General features: G+C 39.5%; 1 protein-coding gene across 1 annotated transcript in view; it reads left to right on the top strand.

The window, feature by feature from the left end:
- Gli3 (GLI family zinc finger 3) overlaps positions 1-24,849 on the top strand; it is a 269,599-nt gene that overhangs the window by 230,603 nt on the left and 14,147 nt on the right. The gene's annotated exons all lie outside the window — the stretch shown is intronic.

The following is a 24,849-nucleotide window of genomic DNA, read 5'->3' as shown; positions in this document are numbered from 1 at the left end:
TTTCACCCATGTCTCCTGTTATTTAATCTCCATGAGTTTGTGTCCTTTCTGTAGTTTCTCTTGGTATTGATTCCATTGTGTCCAAGTAGAATATTAAAAACTAAATTTCAATTTTCCAGTGTTTGTTGCCTTTTGCTTTGTTTCCACATATGTGTTCTATTTTAGAGAAAGTTTTGTAGGATGCTAAGAAAAATGGTTTTTGTCCTTTTGGATAGAATATACTGTAAATGTCTGTTAGGTCCATATGATCTGTGATATATTTTGATCAGAGTGGCCTATTTATTGGTGACAGTGATGGGATGTGTTAGTCACCCAATATTACCTTATGTAGTTAATCGATGACTTTATATCTAGTAATACTTGTTTTAAGAAACTGGGTATACCCACATTTGCACATATATTTAATATTGTACCATCTTCTTGAAGGCTTGCTCCCTAAATCAGAATGACGTCTCTTTGAATAGTTTTGATTTAAATTTTGTTTTGTCAGGTATTAGGATCATGCCATTTGCTTGTTTCCTAGTTTGATTTGCTGGAAATGTCATTTTCTTTTACCAGAAAGTCGTATCCATTTTTGAGGATGAGATACCTTGCTTGAAGCAACAAATAAACGGGATGTGCTTTGTAATCTCGTCTTCAAGTCTGTGTCTTTAATTTTTTAAATTTTATTTCTATTTTTGTGTGTGCACACATGTGTACATGCACATCTAAGGGCAGGGCAGGCAAACTTGCCACAACATACATGCAAGATCAGAGGACCCAAGGAGCCATCTCACCAGTCCAGTCTGTTTTTAGATTTGGCAGTTGAGACCATTAATATTGTTATTGAAAGGTGTGTATTAATTGGTGTGGGGGCTTGGTGCTTTCCTCTTTTGCTTACTTACTTACTATTCTGGGGTATTTTATTCTTCCTTGGTCTATTAAATGTGTTTATATGTATTATTAAAAGTATTCCTTTCAGCCTCCTCTAGAGCTGCCATATTGGTAATGAAATTTCTTTACCCATCTTTTATCATGCAGAGTCTTTCTTTGTCTTCTACTATGGTGGATATTTTTCCTGAATATAATAGTATATAATAGTAGTTGAAATACAAGTTCTGAGCCTTTCTTGCTGTTAATTTTCCTTTTGAAAAATCAGTTGTTTTTCCTGAGAATCCTGCTTTTTACATGGCACTTACTGGTGTTCTTCTCTTGCTGCAGCTTTCAATGCACTCTCTGTGTGCCATGTAGCTAGCATTTAACTGTAATATGTGGAGAGTTTTTTCCTAGTCCTATATATTTAGTGTACATTGATGAACATCTCTTCACCCATATATGAGACTTTTTTCCCATTTATTGAAAATGTCTTCTATACTTTTGGCATGAAATCATTCTCTTTGTGTTCTCATAATTTGTAAGTTTACCTTTTTCATAGTGTTCCAACATCTTGTCCTTTATTGAATATTCTCTTTTCTTTTCCTCATAACCCATTCTGTTGGTGAGGTGCCCTACTAAGCTGTTAAAGTGGCTTTTAAATTTTTCATTCAGTTTCAGTTTTGTTTGTCTCCAGTATCTTTGCCTCTATTTAAATCCATTTTCATACCACCCATCAATTCCTTACCTCACTCAACTGTTTGTTTTTCTTGGGAGTCATTCAGGAATTATTTCTGTCATCTGTAGTTTTTTTGCACTTATTAACAATCATTCTTGTTAATTCTTTGTAAAGAATTTAGTCCAAGTCACTCTCGCAGAGAGCCATTTCTGTGGGATTGGCACTGGGAGGCGTCTTACTTTGGTCTCCACATCAGGATTTGTATGCCTCAAGTTAAGTCACTGATTTGACTTTTCTTTTTAAGTGGACTTTCCTCTTTCATCAAAAGTGTTTCCAATGCTCTAGAGGAGGTAGGCTGTATAGTATATTGTGATATTTTTACTTCATTCCTAAAGAGTAAAAAAAACATTCTACAATACTATATAATATTACTATATAGTGTTTAGCCTATTACAAAATAAATAATCAACTAAAGTCCAATCAAACCCATGATGTATGTTTTGTTGGCAAATTGTTAAGGGGTATGTGAGTTCTTTTGACAGCAGGCTCAGGGAGCTAGAATGCCTTCCTTTATCTCAGACTCAAATCATGATTATGTTAAGGGATCTCAAACCCCTGTCTTGAGTCAGTCTGGTCCCCTGGATCTGTAACAGAAGGAAAAACAAAATCAGCTCTAGTCAAAAACAGTGTCCTTGAGAAGAACCAGGAAGTAAATCATTTCCAGCAGAGGTTACTATGGTTTATCTCATGGTATAAAAATGTGTACAGTGGGAACGAGAAGCTGGGAGCTCATCTATTGTGTGACCCCTCCACTCTACCTGGAACTTTCAATCAGTAGCTCTAACATAACTGTTTGATTCCGTAATTGATTTCTGCTGGATGCTTGTAAATGTCTAATTTGATGATGTTTTGTTATCTGTCTGATGTTACCGTCTATCTGCTACTGATACTTATTCTTTTACTTTTGCTTGCTAGGTACTTGATAAACTCATGTATTCAAAATGAAAGACATGGCTCCTGTAAATCATTCTTTTGACCATTGAGAACAATACTATAGGCACCAGTAAGTTTAGAAATTGAAGGGACATTAATGGTACTATATGTACTGATATATTAGATAACTGTGGGTCTTCATAAATAATGAAAGGGGGCAGGGAGCAGAATAAGACTGGTGATTAATATTGGGTTAGTAGAAAGTATATGAGAGTGTAAATAAAAGGGAAACAGTGGGAGCTAGAAGGAAGGGACAGAGAAAAGTAAATACTGTATGTCTGATTTCTCAACTGGACACAATCTAGAATCACTTGGGAAGATAGTCTCAGTGTAGCTTTCTGGACCAGCTTCAACTTTGGCTATGCCCAGGAGATTGTCTTGATTACGTTAATTGATGTGGGAAGACCCAGCCTAGAAGTTAGCCACACCATTGCCTGAGTTTGGATTCTGAATGGTACAGTAGTAAAAGAGGTGGACTAAACAGTGATGATGTGTGCCTGCATCTCTTTGTCTCAGGTCTTGACTTGTATGCAATGTAGTCAGCTCTTTTGAGTTTCTGCCTTGACTTTATAAGCCAAAGAAACTCACCCTTAAAGCTTCTTTTTCTCAACTATTTTATCATAGCAACAGTGAAGAAACTAGAACACCATTATATAAACAATATAGGACAGTCCGGTCTCTAAGGGATGAGCCACGAAGAACCTTGAAACCCATCCAGTCTGTGTTCTTTGGAAGAAGAAAACAAGAAAGTGAGCGAAAAAAGATGAAGGAGGAAGAAAGATTATTTGGTATCAACAGATCCAAGATGGAACCAGCCAGGTGATACTGGTTCCTAAACAAAGGACAAAAAGAGATGCCGAGCAAAGAGTAAAATTAGTGGAAGTATACTATGTGGAAACTAGCTGGCCTGCTTGCTGGACCAGTCTCAGGCATCTGAGACTCATCTCTGGAATACACTCCTAGTTTCTAGAAGCCTGTTTTATCCTGGGCAGCTCTGCAATAGGCAGTGTTCCCCTCCTAAAGATAGGCCTTCAGTGTATAGATCCTGGTCCAGTTTGTGGGTGAGTCCCCAGAGATGGCATCACCCATGCTGTTGACACTTCTCCATTCCTTTAAAGTTTTAGTTATGAAGGTTGGTCCCATCCTTGTTCAGCTCTTTCCCTCTTTCCTGCATCCCATGTGGCACTTAAAACCTGCATGAATGTTAGGTTTTCTGCTTGATAAACCCTATGCAGATCTATTTCAGCGTTCTGTTTTCTTGTTGTAGCAGCATTCTGTTGGCCTTGTTACCATTTATAGTTCTCTGGAAGTTGCTTCTGGCTTACTGAGAGTGTGGGTCCCATGTCTGGGACTGTAGACCACAGATTTAACAGGGAAGCTCCTAGCAGTGGAGGCTTACTTCTACCCTGTAGGTTACCAGGTGGAAAGGGCTTTAGCCAGTGTCTCCTGCTAGCATTGTAGCCACCCTGGATGTGAGCTTTCCCAGAGGTGTTTAGAGTATCTGTCACTATTCTAATACTCTCTTCAGCTTTGCCAGGATTATTACCTGGAACCTCTGGCTGATTGTGCCTGCATGTCATCCTTTTTTTTTCTTTATACTTTTACTGTCCGTAGTTCCACATCTAATGATAATAATGTCCTCATGAAATCACACCTAATCCAAAGGGAAGAATGTGCTTGTCTATTCTCTTCAACAAGAAGCACCACCCGAATGAACAGTATCTTTCATGATTATCTAAGTATAAATGTAGAAAACATTTTAAAATATACATATTTGTCCTATTCTGTAGAGACTGGAAAGCTATGTGAGAAAATGTAGCTAAATGGAAAATGAAGGAGGCTGGCATGAAAAAGTAAGCAAAGAGAAACAAAATAATTGATGGCGTTGGCTCGTATTGCATACTTCTTTTATGTAACAGAGAAGTGCTTTGACTGTTGATATCTAAGACTGATTAGTTTGTTGAGTAATGTGTTCAATGAAGTAAAAGTATTCATTGCTGAAACATTAAACTAACTGTGTGAGTTTAATCTCTTTTTATGCCAATATTTTGTTAAGGCCATCCAAAATCCAGGCCAATAAAATTAAGTTGTCCTTTGAAATGCCATGATTCATTATTTTACTTTATTCCTAAGAGTAACACATTTTATACTTTATGATCTGATGAGAGACATTAGAGATCAAAATGAAATTTATTTTTGAGAAACCAACGAAGGGAAAATTATTTAACACATGACTGTGGAATAGCACCCAATAATGTTTCATTAGCAATTTCTTTTGACAGAACTTACACCTGCCATATTGAGAAGCAGCTGTTTACAGCATACCTTAAGTATCTTTTGAGTAGATTTTACAAATCTTTTTAGATAAGAAACATACGAGCTATTTTGATAAATATGTTTAAAGGAAATAGTGTCCTTTGAGATTCACGTAAGGGATTTGTACCTCTGCTGTGAATGCCTCAGAAGAAATGCCTCTTACTGTGATTACTTCACCTGTGTGCTGTAGTCAGTGTAGTGAGCACTTGTCCTTGCAAACTGTATCATTTATTCCCTCTTTCCAAACACTGGTCTAGAATGCCCAGATAGAGCCATGTTAATGACCACATATGAACTTTAATCCTAATCTCTGTTTCTCATAAAACAATTAAATGATCTTTAAATTAAAGAAAAAATGATATGTGCTCATCAGCCCTATGGGAAGTGTTGTCTGTCTAGAGCTTGTATTTCCTAACCAGAACCCTGGTAATAGAAACATGGTGTTTAAATCAGTGGAGGAGATCCTCTAGGAGATCTGTCTCATAGTCAGCCTTGCTCTAGCAAAGAAATATGAAGGATGTTACTAAGTCACATTCTCCATTCATGCTGCTTTAGGGAGCACAACTTCATAGGCACCTACTATAAAAAAATAAAGGCCATGGGGATATTAGGGTAATGAGATGCAGACCCTAGAACTAGAAATCCATCCCTGTAAATCTATGCACATGCAAAACACTTGCAGAATATGGAGCAGAGGGCATTGCTGGAGAAATTGTGGTGCTCAAAGTAAGGACGTAATGTTGAACTAGATTGCTCTTAGTCGCTCATTCTTTCTGAGTTTCTGTTTCATTGTATATGTCTTTCAACTTTGCCAGTTACAGGAAAGCAAAGAACAGTGGTGACATGATTTTTTGTGTTCTAGAATGATCCTTGTCTTCTTTCAGCATTACCAATGATATTCACTTTAACAAAAGTGAACTCTGACAAATCTGTATATTACAGGCAAGCCAAATGTAAAAGTAAACGTGTCCGTCTATAAAGTTGGTAAAGCTCCTACTTTTAATAATGTTGTAAATTTCTTTCTATATCTAATACTAAATAAGGAAAATGCAGCTGAACTATCCAGATGTCAAGTGTCTTTACACCTTCTAGCCCTATAGCCATGGATGTTTTTATTGAGAGAGTGAAAGAGGGAGAGGGAGAGGGACAGAGACAGAGAGGAGGGTGTTTTAGGATGAGGTTACATCATATAGGGATACCTTTGTTAGGAAATATTTTCATGTAGACAGAAAAGGAAATTGGTGAATCCACTCCTGCTTACAGCTGAGAATACAGCAGTATCTCTCACAGCAATGTCTTTCCTATTTGAAGAAATGAACATCATGTTCTGCAGTCCATTGACTACATGGCTGCATGAACTTGCACTGGAACTCAGAGAAGAGCCATATGAAACACTCTTCAGAAGCCTTTTTTCCCTTTCCACACCAGAACAAGATGTGGTCCTACTGAGAAATAAAGCTAATAATATCACATTTCCTCCCTCTCAGGATTCTCCCAAGCATGCATAAAATGCAGAAGGCCTACAGTAGAATATTATAGGAGAGCCTCCAAGGCCCCAGAGCAAGTTGCCTTACCTTTCTTGTACCATATTATATATACATCTTACAATAATGTCAGCTATTAAAGCATTGTCATGCTGCATTATAAAGTGATTTTATGTTTAGGATTAGGAAACTGTCTTTCATTCTTCCTCTGGTTCCTTTTATGTCCTACAGGCAAATCCTTTCTCTTAGGTCAGGAATGTAATAAGGTAGGTTTTTCTCTCTAGAGTATTGTGTCTGTCTTACTTTGTTTAAATTGATGCACAAAGCTCTTTGGAGCAAAAGAGAGTATTTTCTTTGTATAAAAGCCAGTGGTTGCCTAATCCATGGGGGATTCTCTGTGTTGAGGATTTTAAAGATACAGTTTGCACTGGGTGGAGATACTACTGCTCTGCAGAGTCCCCAGGGAGGAGAGTTGGCCCTGGCCCTGGCCGTGGAGGCCTTTTCTCTCTGTAGTCTTGAAGAGAAAACAAATAACCAAGAACTTTAAAGAAAGAGGAAAAGATTCAACGATGTTACCAAGCTCTCTTTAACAGTGATGGTTCAGAAACAATAAAGATAAATTACAATTAGTATAAACATATATATATATATATATATGGCATCAAGGATACTTGGGTAATTAAAAGGAATTTCCTGAAAACAGCAAATTTTTTGTTTTCCTTCAGTTTGATGCCCATTCCAGACTATCAAAGGTCAAAACCACTGTTAACCAAGAATCTCTTATTTAACCATTATAAGTGCTGATTGTTGGTTTTGAATGTAAGTCTGGAATCTAGGTTCTTGGCCTTTCTTCAATATATAATCAATGTGGGGTGTGTGTGTGTGTGTCCCTATGTCTTCATGTCTGTGTGTGTGTTGTCTGTCCATCTGTCTACATGAATATTATATTGTTCTGAAGTTTTGGGTTTTTTTTATTGTTGCTATTTGTCTTAATTAGAGTTTCTATGGCTGTGAAGAAACTCCATGACCACAACAACTGTTATAAAGGAAAATATTTAATTGGGGCTGACTTTAATTTCAGAGGTTTAGTCCTTTATCATCATGATGCATGGTGGCATGCAGGCAGACATAGTGCTGGAGAGGTAGCTGAGAGTTCTACATCTGGATCCACAAGAAGCATGAAAAGACTGATCAACTAGCCTTTGCTTGAGCTTCTGAGACCTCAAATCCTGACCCCTTCCTTCAACAATGCCACACCTTGAAATAGTATCACTCCCTATAGACCTATAGGGGGCATTTTTATTCAAATAACCACATTGGTTTTTATAATGAAATACATAGAGCAGGCTTGTGTTTAAGCAGATGCTAATTTAATTCACCTCATCCTCCACTCTAGAAAAGAGTTTTATTGGCTGAGCACATGATGAGAAGAGACAGCACATGTGCCTTTGTCCTTTTCTCCTCTCTCCCTCCTTTTAAAAGGCCACTAGAACACAGTCATGGGACCTCCAACCTAATGATCTAATATGATTGATTTCCCAAGCCCACTTCTTTCAACTTGATAATCACACTTAAGATTCCACTCCCCTTAATACTAATGAAATATGACATGGAGAGTTTAACTCCTACATGAGTAGGAGGAGTCTGTAAGTCATACTTTTACAAAAAACTTGGAGGAATTCTTGCAGAGATGTCATATGTTACCAGGGGAATCAAGATGCTCTCATGGGGTTGACTACCATTAATCAAGGACTGTAAGAATGAATTTTAAAAGAGGCTTGAGTAAAATTTCTAAAAGAAAAGCCCCGGGATAGGCAAGCTGTAAATGTTGGCAGCTATATGGAGGAAGGAGGTAGATAAGAGGAAGAAGGAAACTGATGAAGTTTGAGTTAAGCTAGCACAAAGTCAGCCACATGGTGAGGAGAAGAGCTTTAGAAAAACGGTAAGGAAGCAAACCACCAGACAAAGCTACTACCTGGGCTCTGGCCAACATTCAAAAGAAAAATTCAGAAGACACGAAAAGGGGAAGGTTCCACCTGAGTCAGTTTTAGCAGGTTTGAGAAGAAAAGTGCCTTATCTCATTAAAGAGCTGATGATCCCTTCCGTATCTTTAGCATATATAAGCGAACCCACCTTTCTTTTTTTAATTCAGTAATTTATTTGTGTATTTACATCCCAGATGCTACCCCCTTCTAATCTACCCTCACATAGCCCCTCTTGTAATTCCTCCTCCCATTCAGTGCCCCCCCACCCTGTCCCATCAAGTCTCTGCAGGATTAGGAACATCCTTTCCTGCTGAGGCCTGACAAGGCAGCCCTCTGCTGCATATATGACAGGAACCATGATCCAGCCACTGTATGCTCTTTGATTGGCTTAGTCTCTGAGAGCTCCCAGGAATTAGGTTAGTTGACATTGCGAGTCTTCTTGTGGAGTACAAACCCACCTTTCTAAGAGGTGTTTGTTGTTGTTGTTTATTTGTTTGTTTGGCTGGGGTTATTTTTGGCCAACTGATTGACCAGCTCAACTGGATTAACGGTTATGGGGAGGAGGAGAAACCTGCATGTCTCCCCAGAGGTAGATTCTATTCTTTCAGCTAGGAGGCAATGGCTTCCTCTTAATGGACTTTCGTTGTTACTGTAAAATAACACAATCATAGCAAACACCTTTCTCTTTCCCTTGCTTCTTTTCATCTTTTATAGTTACATGTTGCCTTCTTTTTATCTGTATATATTTTTTCATAAGTCAGTGAAAGAAACTCTGGTCAGTTTCTAATTCTGGAGAACCCTTTGGCTCAAATGAGCAGACTCTTCACTTTTTTCCACACTCTCATGTCTGTGGGTAGAGAGTTTAGGACTGAGTTCTATGCCAGGATCTCACCTTGTACACTACCAAGTAACTTTTTGAACTCCTCTGAACTCCTCTCCTATGGGAGATAAGAAATGAAGAAGAAGCAACCAGAGAAAGACATTAGGGAAGCATGTGAGGCCACAATTAGTGAGATTAGTGTGCGTGGCACTGTGTATGTAACCTATATACCAGGTCCCTGGAAACTGAGATGAAAAAACAATGTTAAGAATGACTATGATATGGCTGCGATATCCCCAAGGCCCTGTACAACTGATGGACATTTATCATTGTGGGTAGGAAGGGCCTAGATAACAGAGGGCCCGCAGCCAGGCTGCTGCCTTTCTATAGCAGAGTATTCTCTTGATGACTGTATTGTGTTTGTGCTGTGTGATAAATGAAACAATGGACATGACATTTTGTAACTAATTTAGATTAAAACAAGGATAAAAAGTTATGTCCTATAAGTATTCAGGCAACCAAGTTCAATTGTCTCGTATCTGGTTTATTTTGTAAATGCGCTTACTGTTCTCTGCCCTAGAGAATGTTGTAATTCACCAGTATCAAACCACATCTTATTAATCTTCTGTGTGCATGCAATGTGGAGACCATTATGGAAGCCTCCTATACTTTGAATGCGTGTGCTTGAGGGTCAAAGAGAAGACTCCAGTGAAAGTTTCAGAATGTTGAATGCTTTACTAGCCAAGTATTCCTATGAAACTATGCTTGTAAAAGTAAGTTTTTATGGGATCATTCTCAAAATTAAAAACATATTTCTAGGAATAAATGGGGAGGAAATTCTTACTTTGTTGAGAAAGTAATGGCAAAATAAAACGAAACAAAAAGACAGAAACGGCTGCAAATGAAGAAGTCACCCGACCTTGGGAATGCTCCTGCTACATGAGGGTTGACAATGCCCAGTTCCAGGCAGGCCGCCTTGGCAGTTTTCGGGATGAACCGCCGCTCTGCACAGCCCACAGCCTTCACTGTTTTTTTTTTTTTTCCAATTTCCAACTTTCAGCCTTGGCCATTTGCAGCCACAGTGTTCCTATGTAAAGCACTTTACTCTTTTATTTCTCCAATGGAAATTTATGTGACCAACCTTACTTCCTGATTACTCTTTCTTCAAACACTTTAGTTATGGTGAGGCAAAATTTCCATGACATTAATGAGATTTCCACAAGCAAATTAAAGAGAAAAATATGCCCTTTGGTCTTTTGTATTTAACAGCACTGCATAGAGAAGAAATCTTGGAGTAAAGCGTGAGCTGGAGCAATAGCCAGGGGACAATGCGAGGGTAGCTTCATGCAAGTAACTAGACTTCCTTTTCTTTCCTCCATCTAAAGCTTTTAAATTATTTCAAGACAAACTTACTGTAAAACATCAAATAATTTGCTCTCTGCTGCCAGCTGAGCATAATTCTAGCAGTACAGATTACCACTTCGTTTCAAAGTCCTTAACTTCAAATCATGTTAACATTACCATAGTGGACAAAAATAAATTTTAGCGTTCTTTTCATTGGTAACAAATGGGAACTAAGTAAAGTAACTGAATTGTGTCTTTCTGAACCGAAGATTTTATTCTACAGTTGGCAATATTAAAGGTGGCTTCTTATGGGAAGAGTCTAAGGGTGTCTCTGATGGAAAACTTCAGATTGTTGGGACTAGAGCAATCACAAGAGATTGTTTTCCTTCCTGTGGCTTCTGGATCTTCAAGTGTACAACTCTAAGGCAACATAGATTGTAGTGTTAAAGCTGGGACCACATCTGTTCCAGTAGTACATTCTTGCAGCAAATAGCTATAGAGGTTTTTACTATGTGCTAGATATTGTTCCAGATACCCTTGCTCTTCATTTTGGTTATCAGATTATAGAAACACTGTACCCCAATAAATTAGAATGTCCTCAGGAATCTCACACTGAGAGAAGAAAAAGCATACAGTCTGGGCCAACTAGAAAACAAAAAGTTTTTCAAGTTGTCAAACACCCTTGCTGGATGGTAAAACAGAAACACATGGATCAGTGGTGGCAAGGACCATATTCACTAGAGCCTGGTTAGATCTGTGTAACTCTGGCCTTCTACATAAATGTCCATCTCAAGTCAGGACCTGAAGTGCACTCATGGATTACTGTTCTTTTTTCCCTCTTCCCGGTGTGGCCACATGAAATAAGTCTTTCTTTTCTGCCTTTCACTACTTAATTTGGTTCTTGTAATTGGCTTGCTGTGAGCAGGTGGCTGATCCTGGTTTATTGGTATATAAGCTGTGACCCTGAGTCTATTAGTAGTTGGAATGCATCATTTAAACAAAACAGCTAGAATCTTTGTTTTTTGTTTTGTGGGGTTTTTTTGTGTTTTTGTTTTTTAACAAAATTCACCTTCTAGTGTCAGCAGAAACTGTAAATAAGTAATAAGCTCATCGAGTAAATCAAGCTGTAATGTGTTACAAGTAAATAGGTAGCAGAGCAGGACTGGACTGCAACAGAGTACGCAGGACCAGAATCAAGTGTAAGAAGTCTTGGTAAGAATGTAGTAAAAATTTTGAAGCACGTGATGGAGGTCAAATACTCTTGGCTTACCAGCCTTTGGAGAGGCACTGTTAGCCACACTGACTCTGCTTTTTCCCATTCAAGTGCAGCACCTGGTATGTGTGGTCTTCTCTTACACATTCACCTTGCTGTTCCAGCTCTGTAGACTGCTACAACAGCAGGCTGTGTTTTTGCAGTCCTCTTGGGAGAAACAGAGTCAACCAAATAGGTGACATAAAAATAGAGCACCATGGATATTTGTTTATATTTCCTTAGTGCCTTCCAAAAGAGAGAGTCATAAGGCAGCTGATGCATTTCCTTAAATCTGTAACATGAAATGCTATCTGTTTCCTCTTTGGCACCAGGCAGTGTCTTGCTCTGTTCCCATGATTGGCTTGGAGCTTTTGTAGACCTGACTAGAATGGCATTTTCAGCTCTCCTCTACCTTTGCTTCCTGAGTGTTGGGACCCCAGGTTTGCACCAATGTCCCAGCCTCACCTTCATTTTTCCATTTTCTGTTTTTGTATCTACTGTGGCAGTTTCCAATTGCTGTCCCTTTAACTCCCAGGGACAGTAGGCATAGATTAAGAATTTTCAAATTTTGTTTTAGGAAGTATTTAAAATTCTTTGTAAGTCCTTTAAAGGGATCAAAGATAACAAGAGGTTGGAGGGCAGAGTTCAGTCTTTGACTAGTCTTTGACAGCATGCGGAGGTATTGCTGGAGCTCAAATCAGGACTTGATGCAAACAAAACAAACTGAACTTCTGCCAGAGTCATAGGATTGTCTTCTCTACAGAAACATCCTAAAGGCCTTGCACTGTGTTACACCCCAAACGAAGCAGTCTTCTTTAGGTCTGTTGACCCTCCAATGCTGATATTGTCTCAGAAGTTTCAAAGTTAGAAACTATAGTACCTGTATACCTATATACTCAAGTTATTCTAGTGCGTCCCAAGTCGAGTGCTGTCTCACCATTAGCAAATGTGAGAGGCAGCTCCCTGAGGGAGTATATTGCCATGACATTACTCAGCTCCTCAGTGACACTGTTGGAGGTAACCTTTTTAAAAAGTAAACCTTATGAACAGCCTTGATTAAAATCTTGGTTGCTGCAGCTGAAGAGATGGTTCAACAATGAAGAGAGTCCGTGCTGTTCCATGTCCTAAGACATACATCAGGAAGCTCACATACGCACGTAATTTCAGATCTAGGGGATCTCATGCTCTCTTCTGGCCCTCATGCATGACATACACACATATACAGACATACACATAAATAACATTAAATCTTTTCACTCACAGTGCACACACTTTGCAGCATACTGTTTTTTAACCTTGAGCCTCTATCTCTAATGTTTTCTTCTATAAAGGTTTTCTTCTATAAAGGTGGTTCGAAACCTGTTCCCTTTGGGGATCATATACCAGATTTCCTGACCATCAGATATTTACATTATGATTCACAATAGTAGCAAAATTACAGTTATGAAGTAGCAACAAAATGATTTCATGGTTGGGAGTCACCAGAAGACCAGGAACTGCATTAAAGGGTCGCACAGCATTAGGAAGGCTGAGAACAACTGGTCTGTGGTGTGCTTCTCTGTTTGCTCTGGAGCCAGCTCAGTTATGTAACCTTCCTTTCTTCCCTCGTGGTTGGTTGGTTTGTTGATTGTTGTTTTTAGCACATTTCCCATTTTATCTTCTTTGTTCCTACACATTTCAAGTATCATCTTCTCAGACAAAGATGCTCGCTTTTATTATCCACAGCACAGTTTGTACATACAGACTAATGACTAAACCTGCATTCTGCCTGTAAACTTATATGAGAATGGTATAGAGAATTACAGTCTAATTATGAAATGAAGACGGCACTTATAATATGTAAGGAATATTATAAGAAGTCTACCTGTTTATAGCAGCACAAACAGATTGAAATATTCAGGAGAAGCACTGCTTGCGAGGGTGGCTAGTGAAGAAGATGACTGAAAAAGTGCTAAGATTAATATCTCTACATGGTGGAAAGTATGTGTGGTGCAGTGTCCTATGAATTCCCCAACTTCTTGATTTAACAACATGAACCTGAGTAGCCCTACTCAGTGAGCATACTCATTTCTCTTGGGATGAGGATAGGAAAGAGGGAAGAAGCCTGTGGGGCTTAGCAAAGGCTGATTTCTAGACCGTATTCCTGCTTGCGTCTCAGTAGCCAGTCTCTGAGATGCAGTGGGCGTGTCTTATTTCATCATGCCGCCCTGGTACTTAACATATAACCGTCACACCTCAAAGAAACCTGGAGTTAATAGTGAAAAACTGAGTCAACACAGTGGGAAAGATGGGCAGGTTTCAAATGGACTTCCCTGATTTCATGTCTCCTCCCTTCCTTCCTGACATCTATGAGATTTACCAGTGTTTCTGTCGCCAGTCACTTCCATCCTCCTGCACACATGCACATACTCACACTTGTTTAATCTCTTATTAACAGGTGAATGTTGCCCCAGCATATTTGTCATGTAAGACTCTGTTTTGGCAATGCAATTGGAGGAATACTGTCCGGGGATAGAGCTCGGCGTCTATGAGTACTTGCTGAGTTTGAATCCGCCGTATCCATTTGAAAATCCAGTTATTGTTATATGTGCCCAGAACCGCAGAACTGGCACGGACAGTGGACACCAGGTGCTTGCTGGCCAGCCAGCCCTACCCAAGGAAGACCGTTTTTCAAAGAAATAGAGAATTAGTCCAGTGTCCATTGGTTTCCAGACCCCTGCAGAAGCACCCACTATTGCCTCCCTCTTCCCTCTTTTCCTCTTTCTCTCTATTCTGCCCTCTCTCCCTTCCTTCCTCTCTCCATTCCTCTCTTTATCCCTACCTATCTCTTCCACTTCTCTCAAGAATGTACACTACCCCCAAAAAGGGTAAAATTCTTGACTTTTCCTAAACTATTAGATGAAAATTATCCAAAATCTCTTTGAAACCAAAATATTTTTAGACCTATTTTATTTTGAAAGAATGTTTTCATGTTCAGACTCTGATATCAAACACTGGATTTGGCATGTCAGCACAAGGGCAGCTGCTTATAACACTCAGAATCAGAATTCAGTACTGAGGGAGCTTGCTTTTATGACAGTGGAGAAAGCACCTGCCCATTAAAAGCTAGATCTCATTTTTTTCCTTTCATGTATAAATTATTTTTCTCATAACCATACTCCGTGCTATCCCTCTTACAAGGGGCAGTGCCTGTGTGCCCAGCTCCATGTTGATTCCTGAGATCATGAAGGAATTAAAGGTTAACATTCTGTTACAGTTAGACAATGAGAATGATAGATCTTGCATTTCGAAAAGAAATAACTTGTTTTTGTTTTTGTAATCCAGGAGGAAGCATAATATATCAATTTTCTCCATTCTTAGAGCAAACACTTTAAGATTACAAATCCAGTAAGTGTTATAAATATTTTGTAACTTTCCAACTTTTCAAATTATAAAATAAAATAATAATTATTTTAGTAGATGAATCTGTGCAGAAGCCATATATAAAGAAAATCCAGTCACCCTCTCTGTTGCTGAAGAGACACACAATGTAGAATGATTTTAGTACCCTGGGACACTGTCATGCTTCTGAAAAGCCCATCTTGGTATACCCAGTGTCTAGTTTTTGTAATATTTCCTAGACATGCTGGATTTCTGGGCATGATCCACAAAAGTACATGATAAATTATTTCAGTCTCTGGGAGAGGCTGGATTTTATGGCTGTTTTTGCTGGCCATTTTCAGTCTCTTGAAGCTGAGCTGAGAAGGAGCTGGGAAGCAGAAGGGCAGCCTTTCCTGCACCTGTAATAGACTGTAGAACCAGGATGGAAACCATGTGCCTGCTGGGTTTGTTCACTGCAAAGAGATGAAATAGATGAGCCTTTTTTTAGAAAATGGATTTTCTAAACTATTTATCATTGCCATGATGGCACAATTAATACTGTCTTCCTCCTCTGGGTATAGTGTTCTTTTCCATCGTATTGGTAGAATTCAAAAATCCTAATCAATCCTTTCGACCTTAGCCCTATCTATCTTTGTTTTGGGTAGTTAAGCCAATACCACTTTTGCTTTAAGAGTTTGAAATCTAGTCATCTTTGTGACAGCAAAGTAAGAGACTAGGGTGTTAAGTTGGTACATGTACCCAGGACCTTACAGAAAGGAGATCAAATGTCTAGATAATACCTTGTTGGCATTTAAATATTGGTCCTTCCAGAATAGAAACTGAAAGTCTCTCATTTAAAAAAATATTATTGTTGTTATTGTTGTTTTGTGATACATTCTAGCTGTGTAACCCAAGATGACCCCAAATTTGCAATCCTTCTGCCTCAGAACTGAAAGTTTCTAATTTTTTAAAAAATTATTGTTGTTGTTGTTGTTGTTATTTTGTGAAACATTCTTGCTGTGTAACCCAAAATGACCCCAAACTTCAATCCTTCTGCCTCAGAACTAAAAGTATCTCATTTTTTAAAAATTATTGTTTTATTGTTGTTTTGTGATACATTCTCGCTGTGTAACCCAAGATGACCACAAACTTCCAATACTTTTGCCTCAGCCTTCCAGGAGCTGGAATTACAGTTTGTCTCCACCATGCCTGGATAAGAAATTGAAAATTTCTCATAAAATAGTCTCCTTATTAAACTGTATGCAAATACTTACTAGACAAGAGAGCAGTAACTGTATTTCAGTAACTCAGCAAAGGATTCATGGCCTTAGAGGAGTCCCTTAGCAGCTGTCAGGAGCTAGATGTTTTCTGTGTCAAGTTCTATTCAAAAGTGTTAGTAGTGAGGCTTTTGTTGTTTTGTTTTATGGGTGTTTTTGTTTGTTTTGCTTTGTGGGACTTTGTTTTTTCTGCTTCTCCTTAAAACTATCATTTGTGCAGGACCTGGCGGTACAGTTCCCGCTAATTAGAAGGCTGATAGAGGAAAATCACAAATCTAAGACTAGCTCTGGCAACTCAACTCAGCAGGACGCAGAAGGGTTTGTTGTTGGTTTTGGTTTTGGTTGTTTTGGTTTAGGCTTAAAGGAGGAGGTGCAGCATGAAGAGCGAGTACGGGTGTAGCATATGTGAGGTCCCTCTACAGTCAGTCTCCACTAAAATTAATTAATTAATAAAACTCCAAAATTTAGGTTTTCTCAAGCTTAAGATAGCTTACCCTCATGTCAATAACTATTATTCTATGTGAATCTAGGCCTTATTAGCGTGTGAGTAGGATCAAGTAGAAAACTTACACATCACAGGTTGATGCTACCTTAGTTCATGAGGCATGGTAACTGCAAGCAAGGCCTCGGGCCTCTAAACTCCCAGCGCTTCTGTGATGTGTGGCGTACAGGGAATCAGGTTTTCCTGATCGTGTGTTATTTTTCATTCCCTTCCTGGCCTGGAGCTGATGTTAGTTTGTGATGTTTCTGATTTTGGTTTTGTTAACAACTCAAGTTTAAATTCTCCCTCCTGTTTTTTTCCACTCACTTTTACAAACTGAAAGACAGGAAATAAAATAAAGACAGGAAATAAAAATCAATAATAAATAAATAAATAAATACACTAGCATGATTCCCAAGCAGTTCCCAGATTGTTCACTTTGAGTACTTTATGAAAATTTCCAGCAAGTACTGTCTTCATAATGTTTCCTATCAACCCAGCCTGCTGGAGAGGGGGCTAGGGGAGAGGTGGGAGTTTGTACATGGAGCCTTGAGCTTATGTGGAAGGTTGCTTATAAGATCTCATCTCTGTCTCTAAAGAAGAGAAGTCCCCCGTGAGGTTATATACCACCTACTCCTCGTTCTTTTACTTTTTATGGTTCCCCACGTCAACCTCAGATCCCATTACAGAGTAGGTTTTCGTGATTTTTTTTCTCTTTGTGTATAAGTGTTGATATCTTTTTTTTTGGGGGGGGGGGGTTTCGAGACAGGGTTTCTCTGTGTAGCCCTGACTGTCCTGGAACTCACTCTGTAGACCAGGCTGGCCTCGAACTCAGAAATCCGCCTGCCTCTGCCTCCCAAGTGCTGGGATTAAAGGCGTGCGCCACCACCGCCCGGCAAGTGTTGATATCTTTATTGAGATATAATTCACATACTGTATAAGTCACTCATTTAAAGTATATAGCAATTTAGTATATCGAATGCATTTTATCATTCTCTCTTCTCCCCATGTATCCGGCCCACAAGTAACCACCTACTTTCTCTCTGCATAGATTTACTTAGCCTGGAGGTTATAGAATTACCACACACAGTTTGTACCACGCACAGCTCTGCTCCATGGCTTCATTCACACAGCAGGTCTCCAGATCTTACTCTTCTTTGTCTAATTTGCTTTAACCTGTGAATGTAATGGGTTTTTTGCTTCTATAGAACCTGTGCCCAGCTTACCTCAGTGTTGGTTTGCAGGGAGTGGGATGGGACCCCATTCATAAAAATGAATGCAGAACCCCTCATTCATAATGTTTGCCTTGGTAAAGGAACTTCCTTTTTTACTCGTAAAAGAAACAATTGTGTGGCTTAATTGTGTCAGACGCCTGTCAGTGGGGATTCGTTTATTCATTTCTAGCCAACAAGCACCGGTTTCTCAGTCTTACCCTCACGCTTCATGTTCACAGGCCAGAAATTGAAAACTATTTTTAGTTTTTGAAGTGCTGTTTCTAAGTTCTCGCTGTTTTCCTGTTTGTTTTTACAGTGTGTCAGACAGCTACAGATGAGTCAGAAATGTTATTAACCAGCTAGAACTGCTACAGTCTCTACGTGAAGTCATTGCAGAAGGCCCCTCCTACAGCAAGCTATAGCTTTTTAAATAATCTGACTGAAAGATTGACAGATGCCACAAAAACAATTTAAATTATTTTGTTTATCTGAAATTAAAGTGCATATTGACATATAAGGCCTATTTCAGCCCTGATAGTTTGTGATTTGCACCATTTTTCTATTTCTGCTTCCTAATGCTTTCAGGAATCCAATCACAATGTGTCCCTAACATAATCCAGGCCATGACAGTCATGGAACTTTTCAGAAATACTGCTTATCAAGTAATGCCCATGAGAAGATGTCAGCCCTGCTCAGATGGAAAATGGGAGGAATTCTTGGGGAATTTAGTTTTCTTTTAGGTAAATGATTTCCCTCCCTTTCCCAAATGTATTTTTATTATGAATTAAACTTTAATAATGTCTAAGTCACTTTCTCCTCCCCTCCTTTTTACAAATGTCTCTGGGGACCTAAATCAATGGAGCCAAAGCATGTATAGTAGGTAAGACTGGGGGTGAGGAAGTCCCAGCCACAGCAAGGGATCCCAGCCGCAGCAAGGGATCCCAGCTGCAGCAAGGGATCCCAGCCACAGCAAGAGATCCCAGCCACAGCAAGAGATCCCAGCCACAGCAAGGGATCCCAGCCACAGCAAGGGAAAGGAGTCTGAGAGCTGAAGGCTGGTGGTTTACCACCATTTTCTTAGGTATTTACACATGAAAAACTACTGTGTAGTTTCTTTTCTATCACATCCATAATACAGAGTGTGTTGGGGGGAAGGGGTGAGAATATCAAATACACTTGGCAGTATTCTAAGGATGGTTGGGTTTTTTGTTTGTTTTGTTTTTTGGGTTTGTTTTTTTTTATTTTTTTTTGGTTTTTTTGTTTGTGTGTGGGGTTTTTTGTTTGTTTGTTTGGTTGGTTGGTTTTTGGTTTTTTGCTTTCACATATCCCTTGTACTGTGAAAGAGCTGACAACACATATGAGAGCTTTAGAATTTGGTGGAAATGCTGTGTTATTTTGGAAACAGGTAGAGACAGGAAAATCAGCACAGTAAATAAATGAAAAGAGTGTTCTGGCCGATATTGGAAGGGTTCAAGGTCTGTGTGTCCCATTGTTGCTGCTTTTGGGTATGCTTAACGGGGACTTTTCATGACAACCTTGGGAGGAATTGCTCCTTGCTATCTGGATCCTGCTGACTAGAGAAAACAGGCTTGGGAGGCAGCCAGTGTTTGTCTACTGATCTGTGAGTCACCTTGGGCAGTAGGTGGGATGAGTGAATTTTTGCCCAGCTCTGAAGAGTGCTGTAACTTCTCCACTCAGGCAGTTCCTAACAACTGAGCCTACTTATCTAGAGAGCTGTGCTTTCCAAGTGGAAATTAAATCCGTCTGAAGGAAGGGGGCTGCAGAACAGAAGCAGGACGTACCTTCAAGCTTCACCAACTGATTGAATAGCAGCTTTATGTAAGGCTGTGTGAGCGCCCACTATGGCTGGGCCACATGTTTGTTTCAGCTGAAGGTTAGGAAAACTGCCTGCTCTGAACTCACTAACATAATGAAGCAAGAAGAAAAGACGGTGATTAGCTCAGTGAAGTCCATTGTAGGCTTCCATTCTACTGCTGCTAGTGAAAAGAAAAGCTTCCCTTTCCTTTCCCTTCAGGTCTCTCTTCTGCCCCTCTCCAAGTCTCCTTGGTTCACAATTGGGCTAGAGCTTCCCAAAGAGAATCCCTTGAAACAAAGAGGTGCCTTCCACTTTCCCCATTGCATCGCAGGCAGGCTATTGAGTTCTCCTGCCTTTCTCTAGACTCTCATAGACCAGAGTGGTGAAGATGGAATTATGGCCCTTGGCTCATTCTGTTAAAGGCTTGATCACAGTTGGTGAATATCCAACCTTGGTTTGACCATTATGCCTGTTATGGTAATGTCATCAATTTTCATATCCTAAGCCAGATGCAATTCCAACTGGAAGTCCAGTCCTGGACTTAGCCTTTGTTGGAAATGTGCTGGTCGAAGCATCCCCTATTTATTCAAACAGAGAGCATTTAGAGTGTCTCACGCACACAGCATTGTAATTTTTACCATCTATCTCTTTCTGGTCCTTGGGCCTCTGGCAAATTGCATGTCATAGTGTTGGATTAGTTTGGAATTTAATCATGCATTATTTTTCCTTCAATTAAATTATTTATATATTTGATTAACATTGTCACTGTTAGGAAGTCAAATTTTCAGTGAAAACCACAAATAAACTCACAGCCATTGAACTTCAGGCCAGCTTCACTTAGAAATCAGTCTGTCTGTTCAATATCAATTGTCTGTTCATTGTATGTTACTCTCAGTGACCTTGGATTTTAATAAGAAAAATGAGTGCACTTTTGACCTACATGTAGAATGGTACATACAGCAAAGTGTGGCTGAACCTCCCCCCTCTTTCTTGGAGACTTTTTTCGCCTAGTAACCTGGTTTTTATTCCTTTCTAGATTCTTTTCTTTAGCATGAAAACCTACCTCCATCTACTTGTACTTTTTCATGTTTGAGAAATATCCTGACACGGGATAGGAGAAGAAGGAAGCCCTGGAATCATTGTATCTGGGGGCAAGACAATGATGGGCCTATAAGTCAGATTGAGACTACTGCCTGGTTTTTGGTCTTTTGTGTGTGTGTGTGTGTGTGTGTGTGTGTGTGTGTGTGTGTGTGTATGTGTGTGTAGCCCTTGAGCTGAGCCCATCAGCTAAGGATCATTTTTATGCCTTTAAATAACTGAAAATAAAATGTTAAGAAATATCTTTTGGCCTGTGAGAATTTCTGACATGCATAAGTAAATAGCACATTTTCTCATTGACACTGAGTCTATAGCGGGGGACAGAGATGCTTTGACAGCAGAGCCTGGTTTTATAAGTAAAAGCTTGCTAACCATGTGTGTGTCTGTGTGTGTCTGTGTGTCTGTGTGTGTGTATATGTGTGTAAGTGTGTGTGTGTATGTGTGTAATATGTTTGTCACTATGATTTTGCAAGTGAGATAACTAAGGCCCAAGATGGCATATGGGTCTGCCCAAGTTCCAAGGTCCTCAATGCCTTTTTATCCTGAGTGCCTAACCTATAGGCACAGAGACCAGACAGTTACTTTTAAAGGCAAGTAACTATTTAAAACTTTCAACCACATGAGGCTTATGATTTCTTAGAATCTTAATTTATAAGGAATTCCTAGATTTTAAAAACAATCTCTTACATGTTAAACACACTTGGATGTCTTACGTAGTCAGATAGGTACTTCTCTCTTAATGGTAGCTGACTACCGCATCTGCAGGGAGGCACTATTCATTTCCTCTTTAGATTACTGAAGTTGCTTTACCAAAAGATAATTTTGCATGCACACATGTGCTCGCACGGATGTGAGTGTGTAATCTCTTTGAATTTAAGAGCAGTTTCAGGAAAATTATAAAACATACTAAGACTGCAGTCTACTCTATAATCTAGTCTTGCAGAATATGGAGTTTTAGTTATTCAGCACCAGTCTTTCTTGCTCTTCCTCAGGTAGAGATGACAACACTGGGGCTGCCTGCTGCTCAGTTTGCCATGCCCCTCTGATGAAACATGAATGTAGTTGATGTTTCCTGCTACTCTACTCCTGTGCTTGCTGTTGGTTCTCCCTGCTTAGAAGCCACACTGTTATATACAGATTTTTCCCAGCAACTTTCAATACCTGGAGTGTTCAATTCAGACACAGTCCAGAGCTTTCCCCACCCTGCCACTGGCAGGTTCTGGCAGGGGACCTGGACAGCTGTTATCCTTCCTCTTTCAGTTCATATGAAAGTACAAGGAGCCAGGGTGCCTCTGGAGACCTCTCATGTTCAACTCTTCAGATGCATCAGCAGGACAGAGGAAAATGAGTTTTTATTATACTTCACCCACTGTTGACCCCTCCTCCTGCTGCTCAGGTGGCTCCCTGAGTAGCTCCAGTTACTTTACCCCGATGTCCTCCATAGGGCATGTGCACAAGACCTATGTTGTTTGGGTTTAGCCTCACAGCCTTATTGCTGGAGATCTGAAGTACGTTGCTTTTTGTGAGCGTTGGTCCGATAGCCTGTGCCTGACCATCTGAACAGTGAGAGTTCGGGCCCGCTCACCATGCCTAGGAGCAACACTGCCTGTAGCCTGCCAGGTCTACCTGGCGAGTTCTCTCTTGCTGTCTGTGGGTATCACCACCATCCTCAAAGACACCAAGATCTGACTTTCAGTGAGTGCTTCCACGTAGTATGTCTGCCATAGTCTCCCCTTTTCTCCACTCTCAGCCTGACCTCACACCTGGTGTGGTTTCGTTCAGCTTTCAAGTTTGCTTTCAGTGTGGTTTCATTTGAACTGACCCCTGATTCCTGATGTACCACACTGATCTTGGGCCCCTGTTACATGCTTTTATGAAACCCATTATTTCCCTTCATAATGCTTATCACAACTGTAATTATGCAGCAATTTAAGTTATTATCTGTTTTCCTCCAGGAGACTATAATTTCCTTAGGGCAGAAATTATGTCTGCCTCACTCCCCGTCGCTGGGCCTAGTGCAAAAGGCTTACCACACACCATCCTGAAGGCAAGAAAGAGAGAACCATTATCATTATTGTATCCCTTTGCCTCCCCCAGGGAAAGAGTGGGCCATGCCTAGATATCTTTAAAAGCTTTTGTGAATCCTAGAAAGTAATTTTATAGGAACAAAATGCTATACATTAAATACCACATAAAACAAAATTGTATTAAGATAAACAAATGTTCAGGGTGTCTTTTGCTGGCAATATTTCCGTTGCTCGGTAGATCAGATGGACTCAACAACAGGACACAATCTGTGAATGAATGAATTGTGTTTTCCAACTATAATCCTTCCTTCTTTCTTTCTCTGTATTTCATCCTCCTCTGTCCATTTTCCTCCTTCCTCCCTTCTTCTCCATCTTCTTTTCAGGTATTTTAGGACAAAGGCCAATTTGTTAATTTCCAATAATGGAAAAACTAAATCAATAGCAACTTTATGGGATGGTTCTATGTACTCAACAATTTCTTTCAGAGAAAGTTGTATATGCTGACTTTCAGATGTTTTTTCGTTCACATTTGGGACCATCCTGGGCAATGTTCAGGCGTTGTGATTGACTATACATTGCAGCATTGAATTCCCTGTGGTGCACATCTGTTCTCTTCGTGGATTATGTGCACAATTGTAATGTCTAAGATACTGCTTCCTAGGACATCTGGCTTATGATAGGAAATTCAGGAGGAGACCAGTTCTGCTGCCACTGTGATCTGCTCCATGTAGTCCCGCATGATAAGATTGTCTCCGTGTGTGCTGTCACACGCTGCTCAATGTTTGCAGTTCGTCAGGCATTCTGATTGCTCTTCAAAGAAAGAAGAGTAATGACGTCTTTTTCTCTGCCTCATGCATCTTTAACTTCTAGAAAAAATACAGAAAACCATTTTTTCATGCAAAATTTTTGTCCTCAGGCAATCAGCCACCTAGAAGAATAATCAAGAAAGCCTATTCTGGTAGCAGACAATTCCCACTAGGTCTCTAAGCTAGAGTGTTCAGAGGCACATATTAAATTACTGCAACAGAACTCAAGAAAATTTTAATTACTGGAGGAATTTTAAGATATACATATCTGCATATTTGAAAAAATGTACCTGGTAGCCTTAAAATAAGGCAAATGAAGCATAACTTGGCCAGAGAAATAAAAAAAAACAAAAAATAAAAAAGAACAGGATAAAATTTTTCTTGATCATCTAGTACTGGACATTTAAGTAGTATACTAAACTTATTGAAGATAGACTCAATCGGCTTTGGTATTTTGAGAACGAGGCTCAGTGTGAAGTCTGGTCTAGTTTTCAGTTAGTAGTGTTTCCTACTCAGGCTTTCAATATTGGCACCACAGACTGGTACATTAAAGGCAATAAAGGCGTGTCCACTGTAGTTTTATCTGGATAGCTCCCTTGGTCTTCCTCAGGCATTACTTTAGGTTTTTCATGTATTCTCGTGGAAGGCACTTCTCGTATCCTTTTAAAGATGTAAATGTGACTAACCCCAAAGCCTTGAATTGATGAGGAATTTGAGGAAATCTACCTTCATTTTTTATTTTTATTTTTTTAAAAATTGCCTGAGTGTGAAGAGATGGCTTAATGCAGTGTTTCTCAACCTGTATGTCATGACCCTTTTCGGGCTAAATGACCCTTTCACAGGTGTTGTCTAAGTCTAAAGGAAAACACAGATATTTCCATTATTATTCATAACAGTATCAATATTACACTTAAGTAACAACAAAAATAATTTTATGGTTAGAGTCACTACAACATGAGGAATTGTATTAAAGAGTCACAGTGTCAGGATGATTAAGAGCCACTGGATTAGTGGTGAGAGACTTGTTGTCAAGCAGAAGACCCAG

The sequence above is a fragment of the Grammomys surdaster genome, unplaced genomic scaffold, assembly GCF_004785775.1.
Source record: "Grammomys surdaster isolate TR1022 unplaced genomic scaffold, NIH_TR_1.0 194, whole genome shotgun sequence".
NCBI classification, from domain to species: domain Eukaryota; kingdom Metazoa; phylum Chordata; class Mammalia; order Rodentia; family Muridae; genus Grammomys; species Grammomys surdaster.
Note: the sequence above shows the minus strand (reverse complement) of the source record. Positions and strands in the feature narration are given on the sequence as shown.